Source organism: Anomaloglossus baeobatrachus, chromosome 2 (assembly GCF_048569485.1).
Source record: "Anomaloglossus baeobatrachus isolate aAnoBae1 chromosome 2, aAnoBae1.hap1, whole genome shotgun sequence".
NCBI lineage: Eukaryota > Metazoa > Chordata > Amphibia > Anura > Aromobatidae > Anomaloglossus > Anomaloglossus baeobatrachus.
Window position 1 is genome coordinate 36,419,490 of NC_134354.1, and position 12,883 is coordinate 36,432,372.

At 56.5% G+C, this 12,883-nt stretch overlaps 1 protein-coding gene across 1 annotated transcript in view; it reads right to left on the reverse strand.

The window, feature by feature from the left end:
- Positions 1-12,883, reverse strand: part of CHAF1B (chromatin assembly factor 1 subunit B) — a 228,460-nt gene that overhangs the window by 132,165 nt on the left and 83,412 nt on the right. The window lies entirely within an intron of this gene.

Sequence of the window (12,883 nt, forward strand, 5' to 3'; positions counted from 1 at the left end):
GCATGATAGTGCCCGCTCATCACTAGTTACGAGTACTGAGCACCCGAGCATGGTAGTGCCCGCTCATCACTAGTTATGAGTACTGAGCACCTGAGCATGGTAGTGCTCACTCATCACTAGTTACGAGTACAGAGCACCTGAGCATGGTAGTGCCCGCTCATCACTGGTTACGAATACTGAGCATCCGAGCATGGTAGTGCCCGCTCATCACTTGCCCAACGTCAGGCCCAGAATCCTCCTAAGTAGGCACACTTCTCTCTGCCCTGCTGAGCATTGTAGTGCGCATGCGCTAGTGCTCTTTGACCCTTCCCCACTCATGCGTATTACAGTGCAGAGAAGCGCGCCTGATCAGGAGGACACCTTGTGGATGACGTAGGACGCGTCATCAACATGAAGGAAGAATGGAGGACGGTGATCACAAGAAGAGATATGGCGCTGGATCAAAACCATTGGCTGCAGCTGGATGATCGGTGCTTCACCCGCCCCCAGCTCTGATTGGAGAGACCGGTCTTGTGACCGATCTCTCCAATCACCGTGGATCTGGTGCCGGTGACCTGTGTCTGTCCCTGAAAGCCGAGGAGAGCGGTCTCTGCGGGTGCCCATCGGTAAGTTGCTGCCCCCGCCGCCTGCCCCTGTCCCCAATCGCCCTGCCAGCCCCACCGCTGTCTCCTATCGCCCCGCCCGCCACCGCCAGCCCCGCCGCTGTCTCCGATCGCCAGCCCCGCCGCTGTCTCCGATCGCCCCGCCCGCCAGCCCCAGCCCCGCCGCTGTCTCCGATCGCCCGCCCGCCCGCCAGCCCCAGCCCCGCCGCTGTCTCCGATCGACCCGCCGCTGTCTCCGATCGACCCGCCCGCCACCGCCAGCCCCGCCGCGGCTCCGATCGCCACCGCCAGCCCCGCCGCTGTCTCAGTTCGCCCCGCCCGCCAGCGCCAGCCCCGCCGCTGTCTCCGATCGCCCCGCCCGCCCCTGTCTCCGATCGCCCCGCCCGCCCCGATCGCCACCGCCAGCCCCGCCGCTGTCTCCGATCGCCCCTCCCGCCAGCCCCAGCCCCGCCCGCCAGCCCCAGCCCCGCCGCTGTCTCCGATCGCCCCGCCCGCCAGCCCCGCCGCTGTCTCCGATCGCCCCGCCCGCCACCGCCAGCCCCGCCGCGGCTCCGATCGCCACCGCCAGCCCCGCCGCTGTCTCCGATCGCCCCGCCCGCCAGCGCTAGCCCCGCCGCTGTCTCCGATCGCCCCGCCCGCCAGCGTCAGCCCCGCCGCTGTCTCCGATCGCCCCGCCCGCCAGCGCCAGCCCCGCCGCTGTCTCCGATCGCCTCGCCCGCCAGCGCCGCCGCTGTCTCCGATCGCCCCGCCCGCCAGCCCCAGCCCCGCCGCTGTCTCCGATCGCCCCGCCCACCACGGCTCCGATCGCCACCGCCAGCCCCGCCGCTGTCTCCGATCGCCCCGCCGCTGCTCCCAATCCACCGCTGTCCCCGATCGCCCCGCCCGCCACTGTCCCCGCCGCCATGTTCGCCACTGTCCCCGCCGCAACGCTCGCCACTGTCCCCGCCGCCACTGTCCCCGCCGCAACGCTCGCCACTTTCCCCGCCGCCACTGTCCCCGCCGCTGTCGCACCCACCTTTTTCAGCCGCTGCTGCCTCCGAATCGGCCCCCACTGTTCCCGATTGGCCGCCTCCTTCATCGGCTGCCCCTTCTCCATCGCCACTACACCTCCTCCCCCTCCATGTGCTGCAAGCCACCCTCCCCCCACATGTGCTGCAAGCCACAGTCTTCCCTCCATGTTCTGGGGGCCCCCCCTCCTCCATGTGCCATCTCTCTCTCCCATCAGACTCTGCCCCCCTCCCTGATCTGCTCTCTCCCATCCTCTTCATCTACTGCCCCCTCTCACACTCCTCAATCTGTTGCCTCCTTCATCTGCTGCCTCTTCTGTCTGCTGTGATCCTGCTGCCTAGATCCATCCTGTAAGGTAGGTATCTCCATCTCACCTCCCTCCCCCCCATCCTCCGCCGCTCCTCCATCCGCTGCGCCATTTCCCATCCTCTGCCGCTCCTCCATCCGCTGCGCCCTTTCCCATCTTCCATCCGCTGCGCCCTTTCTCATCTGCCGCCCCGCCCTCTCGCATCGCATTATCCAGCGCAGTTGCTCGCTTCCAGACTGGAGTGGATGATGCGATGCGAGACTCGTGCATTGCTCTCACGTTTGGCACTGGTCTTAGTGGCAGGCGCTCATATTTTTTTTTTTTACTGATGTCTGTATTTTTTATTTCGCCAAACTAATTTTTTTTGTATGGGGGGGGGGTCTAGTTTCCAAAATGGGGTCAATTGTGGGGGAGCTCCATTGTTTAGGCACTTCAGGGGGGTCTCCAAATGCAACATGGCGTCCGCTAATAATTCCAACCAATTTTGCTGTGAAATGGCGCTTCTTGCCTTCCGAGTCCTGCCGTGTGCCCAAACATTTGATTTCCACCACATATGAGGTATCTGCGTACTCAGGAGAAAATGCTCAATACATTTTATGGTGCACTTTTTCCTGATACCCTTGTGATAAAAAAGCTAGCTGGTTGAAGCAACAGTTTTGTGGAAAATAAAAATGTTTCTTTTCACGGCTCAACGTTATAAACTTCTGTGAAGCCCCCAGGGGTTTAAAGTGCACATCAAACATCTAGAAAAAATATTTGAGGGGTCTAGTTTCCAAAATGGGGTCACTTATGGGGGAGCTCCATTGTTTAGGCACCTCAGGGAGTCTTCAAAACCGACATGGCGTCCGCTAATGAGTGCAGCTAATTTTGCACTCAAAAAATTCAAATGGCGCTCCTTGCCTTCCGAGTCCTGCCGTGTACCCAAACATTTGATTTCCACCACATATGAGGTATCTGCGTACTCAGGAGAAAATGCTCGATACATTTTATGATGCATTTTTCCTGATACCCTTGTGAAAATACTAATTTTTATGGCTAAAGTAACATTTCTTTATCGTTCCTTTGGGAGACCCAGACCATGGGTGTTTAGCTTCTGCCTCCGGAGGACACACAAAGTACTACACTTAAAAGTGTAGCTCCTCCCTCTGAGCTTATACACCCCCTGGTAGCCAGTCCTAGCCAGTTTTATTGCTTTGTGTCAGGAGGCATACATCCACACATGCATTCTCATCTGATTTGTTTGACTTTTGGAAAGAGTTTGAAGAAAAGCGGGTCCATGTCTGGACTCCCGGCATGTCCCTTCTCACCCCACTGTGTCGGCGGTGTTGTTAAGGTTGATTTACAAGGCTGCAGCCTTACATGCCGCGCTCTTTCACCATCCCTTCTGGGCTCTGGCTTGAAGTGGGAGCCAGCACGGTCTCCTTGCCTGGCAGGAGTCCGGTCTCCATCCACAGCCCCTTGAGGATTCTGTTGGACCGGAGCACTCATCCCCAGGAACATGGCCCTGCGTCTCAGCAGCTAAGTACCTGAAACGTTTATGTTGGGGGTCCCGGTTCTTTATTGAAAGGGGAGAGTATGCTGTATGTGATTGTTTTAACTTTTCCGGCGAGTTCTCTAGCTTTTGCCTGCCGATGGTGCCTGCTTGTCGGCCTCGCCGCTTAAATTTAGGCCCCGGCTTCGCCGGAGGCCTAGTTTCATTTTCCTGCCCTCGCATGTCACTCATGCAGAGGGACAGGTTCGGCTCCTCCCGGCGGCCATTCTACACAGGGGAGGGACACTCCCCACTGCTGGGGCGTCCCTCCTTCCCTGCAGGTCTCTATAGCCCTCCAGTTCCCGCTCTTTTATAGGAACGCCCTCTTCTCAGGCAGAGTTCACTCTCCTCTGGGACATCCTGCATCTCTGCTGAGGTGCTGCGACTGGGGGACCGGGCTTCGGGATCTGGAGGGCACACAACACCGCGCTCAGCGGTCTGGTAAGCCACAGCCGGTCTCCGGTTGTGGACCTTTGTATATTCTCCCTGGGGTTCATTCTCTGCAAAGCCCCCACTCCAGCAGCATGTCTCACACAAGGAGCAAGGCTCCAAAGCTTTATTCTGCATACACTGCATGTAAGCTCCTGCTGCCTGAGCCGAGCACCTATCCACATTGTGATGTCTGCTCTAACTTGGCGGTGCCACAGCCTGGAGTCTCACCCCCAGTGGTCTCTCAGGCTGCTGCTGATCCTGTGATTGAACCCCCGGCCTGGGTAGAGTCCTATTCTAGGTCCATATCCCAGTCATTTGCTGAGTCCATGGGGCTTTTGTCCAGGACTTTGAATATGCATCAGCCCCCCTTACAGGGTGCCTCTAATACTCTTGACAGAGGACTCCTATCCTCTGACCTCTGTCCATCGGAGCTCACGGAGGATTCATCATCTGATCCCAGACCCCTTCCTTCTAAGAGAAGGCGCAGGGTTTCCTCCCCCTCCCCATCCCACGGCTCTGTCTCAAGAGCTGACTCTCAAGATGAGGAGGATGCCCTCACTGGGGGCTTGGAGGCTATGTATCCCATCGATTTCTCTGAGGGTGACTCAGATCTTAGTGATTTGATTGCTTCTATTAATTCTGTGCTGGATCTCAATCCGCCAGTGTCAGAGGAGCAACTCTCTTTGGCAGAAAAACATCAGTTTACCTCGCCTAACGAAGTGAAGAGTGTGTTCTTTAACCACTCCAGTTTTCAGGCCACTGTGACCAAACCCAGGGCCTGCCCTGACAAACGCTTTCCAAAGCGTGGTTCTGATGACCGGTTTCCATTTCCACCTGAGGTGGTCAAGGAGTGGTCTCACTCCCCAAAGGTAGACCCTCCGGTAACTAGGCTATCAGCCCGGACCGTTGTGTCGGTGGCTGACGGCACCTCACTTAAGGATTCCACTGACCGTCAGATTGACCTTCTGGCCAAATCTGTGTATGAAGCTGCGGGGGCCGCGTTTTCCCCGACTTTTGCAGCAGTGTGGGCTCTCAAAGCCATCTCTGCTTCTCTAGAAGAGATGCATTCCCTCACCAAGGAATCTATGCCTGAGATGGTTACCTTAACTGCTCAGGCTTCAGCTTTTTCATCCTATGCCATGTCTGCCATGCTAGAGGCTGCTCACCGCACTGCTAATTCTCTTGTTATCCGCAGGATTTTGTGGCTTCGAGAGTGGAAGGCAGATGCTTCTTCCAAGAAGTTTCTTGCTGGGCTCCCTTTTGCTGGGTCACGGCTGTTTGGTGAACAGCTGGATGAAATCATTAAAGAAGCTACTGGCGGGAAGAGTACTTCCATGCCACAAACCAAGACCAGGAAACCCGCCCAGGGTAGGAATCAATCGAGGTTTCGTTCCTTTCGTTCCTCCAACTGGTCATCCTCTAAGCCTTCCGCCTCGTCCGCTAACTCAGCCAAGGATCAGAAATCCAACTGGCGCCCAAAAGCGCGTCCGCAGAAGACCGCAGGAGGTTCTGCCACTAAGGCAGCTTACTCATGACTCTCGGCCCGCTCCAGCCACGTCCTTAGTCGGTGGCAGGCTCTCCCACTTTGGCGACGCTTGGTTAAAGCAAGTCTCCGATCAGTGGGTGAGAGACATCATATCTCACGGCTACAGGATAGAATTCTCTTCCAGCCCCCCAAACAGATTTTTTCTCTCAACTCCCCCCTGCTCCAAGGCCGCCGCCTTCTCGCAGGCCGTGGCGTCCTTACAGGCAAACGGAGTGATTGTCCCAGTTCCCGCTCAGGAACGGTTCAGAGGTTTTTAACTCAAATCTCTTCCTAGTTCCAAAAAAGGACGGTACCTTCCGGCCCATCCTGGATCTCAAGCTTCTCAACAAGCATGTCCGGGTGCGGCATTTTCGCATGGAGTCTCTGCAATCAGTCATTGCCTCTATGACCCAAGGGGAGTTCCTGGCGTCCATCGACATCAGAGATGCCTATCTACATGTGCCAATCGCAGTGTCACATCAGCGTTGGTTACGTTTTGCGATAGGAGAGGATCATTTCCAATTCGTGGCTCTCCCCTTCGAGTTAGCTACGGCCCCTCGGGTATTCACCAAGGTCATGGCGGCAGTGATTGCGGTCCTGCACCTCCAAAGGTTAGCAGTGCTTCCTTATCTGGACGACCTTCTGGTCAAGGGTACATCCAGCGCAGACTGTCAGCGGAGTGTTTCGCTCACTCTCGCCACCCTAGCCCAATTCGGGTGGATTGTCAATCTTCCCAAATCCACTCTGACTCCGACCCAGAGTCTCACGTACCTAGGGATGCAGTTCGAGACTTTGCCGGCACTTGTGAAGTTGCCCTTAATCAAACAGCAGTCTCTCCGGCTAGCGGTGCGCTCTCTCCTGAGGCCCCGCCGTTATACCCTCAGGCGTCTGATGCAGGTGCTGGGTCAAATGGTGGCCTCCATGGAGGCGGTTCCCTTTGCCCAGTTCCATCTGCGTCCTCTGCAGCTGGACATTCTCCGCTGTTGGGACAAGCGGCCTTCCTCCTTACAGAGGTTAGTGGCTCTGTCGCCACGGACCAGGAGCTCTCTTCAGTGGTGGCTTCGACCCCTCTCCCTGTCCCAAGGGCGCTCCTTCCTGACTCCGTCCTGGGTGATTCTCACCACAGATGCCAGCCTATCCGGCTGGGGAGCGGTACATCTCCACCACAGAGCACAGGGCACTTGGACTCCGTCCGAGTCAGCCCTTTCAATCAATGTGCTGGAAACCAGAGCTGTGCTTCTAGCTCTCCTAGCCTTTCACCACCTGTTGGCGGGCAGGCACATTCGAGTCCAGTCAGACAACGCGACAGTGGTTGCCTACATCAATCACCAAGGCGGGACACGCAGCCGCCTGGCAATGTTGGAGGTCCAACGCATTCTTCACGGGGCGGAGGACTCCAAGTCCACCATATCCGCAGTCCACATCCCTGGCGTAGAAAACTGGGAGGCAGATTATCTCAGCCGTCAATCCGTGGACGGTGGCGAGTGGTCCCTGCACCCGGCAGTGTTTCAGTCAATCTGCCGCAAGTGGGGCACTCCGGACCTAATGGCATCCCGTCACAACAACAAGGTTCCGGTTTACGTGGCTCGCTCCCACGATCCTCAGGCATTCGCCGCGGACGCTGTGGTTCAAGACTGGTCCCAGTTTCGTCTGTCCTACGTGTTTCCCCCTCTAGCTCTCTTGCCCAGAGTCCTGCGCAAGATTAAAATGGAGGGCCGTCGAGTCATCCTCATTGCACCGGACTGGCCCAGGCGAGCTTGGTATCCGGACCTGCTCCAACTGTCCGTGGAGATGCCGTGGCATCTTCCGGACCGTCCAGACCTGCTCTCGCAAGGTCCGTTTTTCCGCCCGAATTCTGCGGCACTAAAATTGATGGCGTGGCTCTTGAGTCCTGGATTTTGACGGCTTCTGGTATTCCTCCTGAAGTCATCTGCACTATGACTCGGGCCCGTAAGTCTTCCTCCGTCAAGATCTATCACAGGACTTGGAAAATTTTCCTGTCCTGGTGTCGCTCTACCGACCATCCCCCTTGGCCATTCTCCTTGCCGACCCTTCTGTCTTTTCTACAGTCCGGTCTGCAGCTAGGACTGTCCCTCAACTCTCTCAAGGGACAAGTCTCAGCTCTGTCAGTTCTGTTCCAGCGGGGTCTCGCTCGGCTGGCTCAGGTCCGCACCTTCATGCAAGGCGCGTCTCACATCATTCCGCCTTACCGGCGGCCCTTGGATCCCTGGGACCTTAACTTGGTTCTCACGGTTTTGCAGAAACCCCCCTTTGAGCCTCTTAGGGAGGTTTCTTTGTATCGTCTTTCTCAGAAAGTGACCTTTCTGGTGGCCATAACTTCCCTCAGGAGAGTCTCGGATTTGGAGAGCCCTTACGCAGGCCAGCGACAAGGACAAAGAGCGCATCTGAACGGCGCAGGGGCGCCGTGCGAGACACGTAGAACCGGAGTGCCCTCACTAGATCCAAAGAGTGCAAATCCTTTTCACACTGGTGAATTGGATTAGAGCAAAAGGAAGGCAAGGAGATATCCTGATTTAGATGAAAAGGGGATACCACCTTAGGGAGAAATTCCGGGACAGGACGCAGAACCACCTTATCCTGGTGAAAAACCAGGAAGGGGGCTTTGCATGACAGCGCTGCAAGCTCAGACACTCTCCGAAGTGATGTGACTGCCACCAGGAAGGCCACTTTCTGCGAAAGACGGGAGAGAGAGACATCCCGCAGCGGCTCAAAAGGCGGCTTTTGAAGAGCCGTCAGGACCCTGTTAAGATCCCAAGGTTCCAACGGACGTTTGTAAGGTGGGACCATGTGGCAAACCCCCTGCAGGAACGTGCGGACCTGCGGAAGCCTAGCTAGACGCTTTTGAAAAAACACGGAGAGCGCCGATACTTGGCCCTTGAGAGAGCCGAGGGACAATCCCTTGTCCATTCCAGATTGTAGGAATGAAAGGAATGTTGGTAAGGCAAACGGCCATGGAGGAAAACCATTATCAGAGCACCAGGATAAGAAGATTTGCCAAGACCTGTAATAGATCTTGGCGGACGTTGGCTTCCTGGCTTGTCTCATGGTGGCAATGACATCCTGAGATAACCCTGAAGACGCTAGGAGCCAGCACTCAATGGCCACACAGTCAGGTTGAGGGCCACAGAATTCAGATGGAAAAACGGCCCTTGTGACAGCAAGTCTGGGCGGTCTGGAAGTGCCCACGGTTGACCCACCGTGAGATGCCACAGATCCGGGTACCACGACCGCCTCGGCAAATCTGGAGCGACGAGAATGGCGCGACGGCAGTCAGACCGGATCTTGCGTAGTACCCTGGGCAGCATCGCCAGAGGAGGAAATACATAAGGCAGTCGAAACTGCGACCAATCCTGGACCAAAGTGTCCGCTGCCAGAGCTTTGTGATCCTGAGACCGCGCCATGAAGGCCGGGACCTTGTTGTTGTGTCGTGACGCCATGAGATCGACGTCCGGCGTTCCCCAGCGGCGACAGATCTCTCGAAACACGTCTGGGTGAAGAGACCATTCCCCCGCGTCCATGCCCTGACGACTGAGAAAATCTGCTTCCCAGTTTTCTACGCCCGGGATGTGAACTGCGGAGATGGTAGAGCCTGTGACTTCCACCCACTGCAGAATCCGTCGGACTTCCTGGAAGGCTTGACGACTGCGAGTGCCTCCTTGGTGGTTGATGTAGGCGACGGCAGTGGCGTTGTCCGACTGGATTCGGATCTGCCTGCCCTCCAGCCACCGATGGAAAGCCAATAGGGCTAGATATACTGCCCTTATCTCCAGAATATTGATCTGAAGGGACGATTCTATTGGAGTTCAGGTTCCTTGAGCCCTGTGGTGGAGAAAAACCGCTCCCCAACCTGACAGGCTCGCGTCCGTGGTGACCACGGCCCAGGTTGGGGGTAGGAAGGATTTTCCCCGAGACAGAGATGTGGGTAGGAGCCACCACTGAAGTGATGTTTTGGTTGCAAGGGAGAGAGAGATGTTCTTGTCGAGGGAAGCCGAACTCTTGTCCCATTTGCGAAGAATTTCCCATTGGAGTGGCCGTAGATGGAATTGCGCGAACGGCACTGCCTCCATAGCTGCCACCATCTTCCCCAGGAAGTGCATAAGGCGCCTTAAGGGGTGTGACTGACTACGAAGAAGTGATTGCACCCCCGCCTGCAGAGAAAGCTGTTTGTCGCGCGGTAGCTTGACTAACGCTTGCTGGGTATGAAACTCCATCCCGAGGTAAGTCAATGATTGGGTCGGCGTCAACTTGGATTTCGGGAAATTGACGATCCACCCGAACTGCTGGAGAGTCGCCAGAGTGACGGTAAGACTTCGTTGACACGCCACCCGAGAAGGGGCCCTGACTAGGAGATCGTCCAAGTAGGGGATCACCGAGTGGCCCTGAGAGTGCAGGACCGCCACGACGGATGCCATGACTTTGGTGAAAACCCGTGGGGCTGTCGCCAGGCCGAAAGGCAATGCCACGAACTGGAGGTGATCGTCCCCGATGGCGAACCGCAGGAAACGTTGATGTTCGGGTGCGATCGGCACATGGAGATAAGCATCCTTGATGTCGATCGATGCTAGGAAGTCTCCTTGTGACATCGAAGCGATGACTGAGCGGAGAGATTCCATCCGAAACCGTCTGGTTCTCACATGTCTGTTGAGCAGCTTGAGGTCCAGAACGGAACGGAATGACCCGTCCTTTTTTGGCACCACGAACAAGTTGGAGTAAAATCCGCGACCACGTTCCTGAAAGGGAACGGGAATCACAACTCCTTCCATCTTCAGAGCGTCCACTGCCTGAAAAAGTGTGTCGGCCTGTGCAGGGGGTGGGGAGGTCCTGAAGAAACGAGCCGCAGGACGAGAGCTGAACTCTATCCTGTAACCATGAGACAGAATGTCTCTCACCCAACGGTCTTGAACGTGTGGCCACCAGGCGTCGCCAAAGCGGGAGAGCCTGCCACCGACCGAGGATGTGGGTAGGTGAGGCCGAGAGTCATGAGAAGGCCGTCTTGGAGGCAGTGCCTCCTGCGGCCTTTTGGGGGCGTGACTTGGACCGCCACGCATAGGAGTTCCTCTGGCCTTTCTCCGGCCGGTTGGATGAAGAGGCTTGGGGCTTGGCGGAGGGACGAAAGGACTGAAACCTCGATTGGATTTTTTTCTGCTGAGGTCTCTTAGGTTTGGACTGTGGTAAGGAGGAGTCCTTTCCCGAGGATTCCTTAATAATCTCATCCAGCCGTTCGCCAAATAAACGTTCGCCAGAAAAAGGCAAACCAGTTAAGAACCTTTTGGAAGCAGAGTCTGCTTTCCATTCGCGCAGCCACATGGCCCTGCGGACAGCCACGGAGTTAGCGGATGACACGGCCGTACGGCTAGCGGAGTCCAGGACGGCGTTCATGGCGTAGGACGAAAATGCTGATGCCTGAGAGGTCAAGGAAAAAACATGCGGAGCAGAATTCCGCGTGACAGCATTAATCTCAGACAGACATGCCGAGATTGCTTGGAGAGCCCACACGGCCGCAAAGGCCGGGGCGAAAGATGCGCCCGTGGCCTCATAAATAGACTTCACCAAGAGCTCTGTCTGTCAGTGGCATCCTTCAGGGATGAGCCATCGGACACAGACACAACGGACCTAGCAGCCAATCTAGAGACTGGCGGATCCACCTTGGGTGAGTGTGCCCAGCCCTTAACGACTTCAGGTGGAAAGGGATAACGCGTGTCAGAGTGCCTTTTAGCAAAACGCTTGTCCGGGACCGCTCTGGGCTTCTGGACAGCGTCCCTGAAGTTAGAGTGATCAAAAAACGTATTGCGCGTACGTTTGGGGAATCGAAATTGGTGTTTCTCCTGCTGAGAAGCCGACTCCTCTACAGGTGGAGGCGGGGGAGAGAGATCCAACACCTGGTTGATGGACGAGATAAGATCATTTACTAAGGCGTCCCCCTCAGGGGTATCAAGGTTGAGGGCGAAGTCAGGGTCAGAGCCCTGACCCTCGTCATCCTGAGAAGCGTGAGGAGGCCGGGGAAGAGTCCCAGCGAGGCCGCTTAGCCGGTCTGGGACTGCGATTCGGGCAGGAGTCCTCCGCCTGGGACCTAGGGGCTATCCTGGGAGCGCGCTGCGGCGCGGACCGAGAAGGCCCTGGAGGAGACAAACTAACAGGGGCCGGGGCCTGTGAAGAGCCCGGTCTGGACTGCAATGCCTCAAGGAGCTTAGATGACCATTTGTCCATAGACTGTGCAATGGATTGAGAAAGTGACAGAGAGTTTCTCAGCGAAAGAGGCCAATGACGGTGACTCTGTCCCTGCAGCCTGCTCAGGGGGATCAACATGAGCCGAGGGGCCCACAAGTGCCCTAGGCTCCGGCTGAGCAAGCGTGGCAGGAGTCTAGCATTGATCACAGTGAGGGTAGGTGGATATATAGATAGATATAGAGATATATATATATATATATATATATATATATATTATATCACGGCACCCTAGGGGAACCAGCCTCGGGTGACCGGTGTGGCTTACCAACCGCTGGTGTCCTCCAGATTCCCTGTCGTGGGTCCCCCGGAGCTGTAGAGCTGTGCAGCTGCAGCATACACCGGCAGAATGCCGAACATGGCCGCCGCAGCTCTCAAGGGGGGAGTGGAGCCATGGGCGGCGCCGGCAAAAGGCGGGAATCTGGAGGCCCCATAGTGGTCAATGAGAGGGGAGGGGAGACATGCAAAGATGTTCCAGCCCTCTGTCGGTAATCCCGCCCTTACCCCTGACAGGCAGGCCCGGGGGCGGGATTTTTCGCGACTAGGCCGCGATGAAGCCGGGGACTAAATTTAAGGCCGTGCCCGACAAGCAGGCACGGTCGGCGCGGACGTCCGATGAAAAAACAACGGACGGCGCTACCGGGGAGAAAGGCGACCTCTCTCCCCGTACCGTCCCCACATGGGGACACAGAGTACCTTCAAGGTGCAGGGCCCGGTCCCTGGGGATGAAAACGCTCCGGTCCAGCAGGTTCCACCAGGGGCTGCGGATGGAGCACGGTCTCAGCAGGTGAATGACCGGTGAGGCTCCCACTTCTCCCAGAGCCGCATAAGGGATGGTGAAGGAGACGGCATGTGGCTCCAGCCTTTGTACCCGCAATGGGTACCTCAACCTTAACAACACTGCCGACATAGTGGGGTGAGAAGGGAGCATGCCGGGGACCCCATAGGGGACCTCTTTTCTTCCGTCATACTATGTATGAGAAATCTTTTTTTTTTTTTTTTTTTTTTTTCTATGAGTGGATGTGTGCCTCCTTCCACACAAAGTATAAAACTGGGGAGCCCGTGGTCCACGGGAGGGTGTATAGGCAGAGGGGAGGGGTTACACTTTTTTAAAAGTGTAATACTTTGTGTGGCCTCCGGAGGCAGAAGCTATACACCAATTGTCTGGGTCTCCCAATGGAGCGACAAAGAAAAAGAGAATTTTGTTACTTACCGTAAATTCTTTTTCTTAT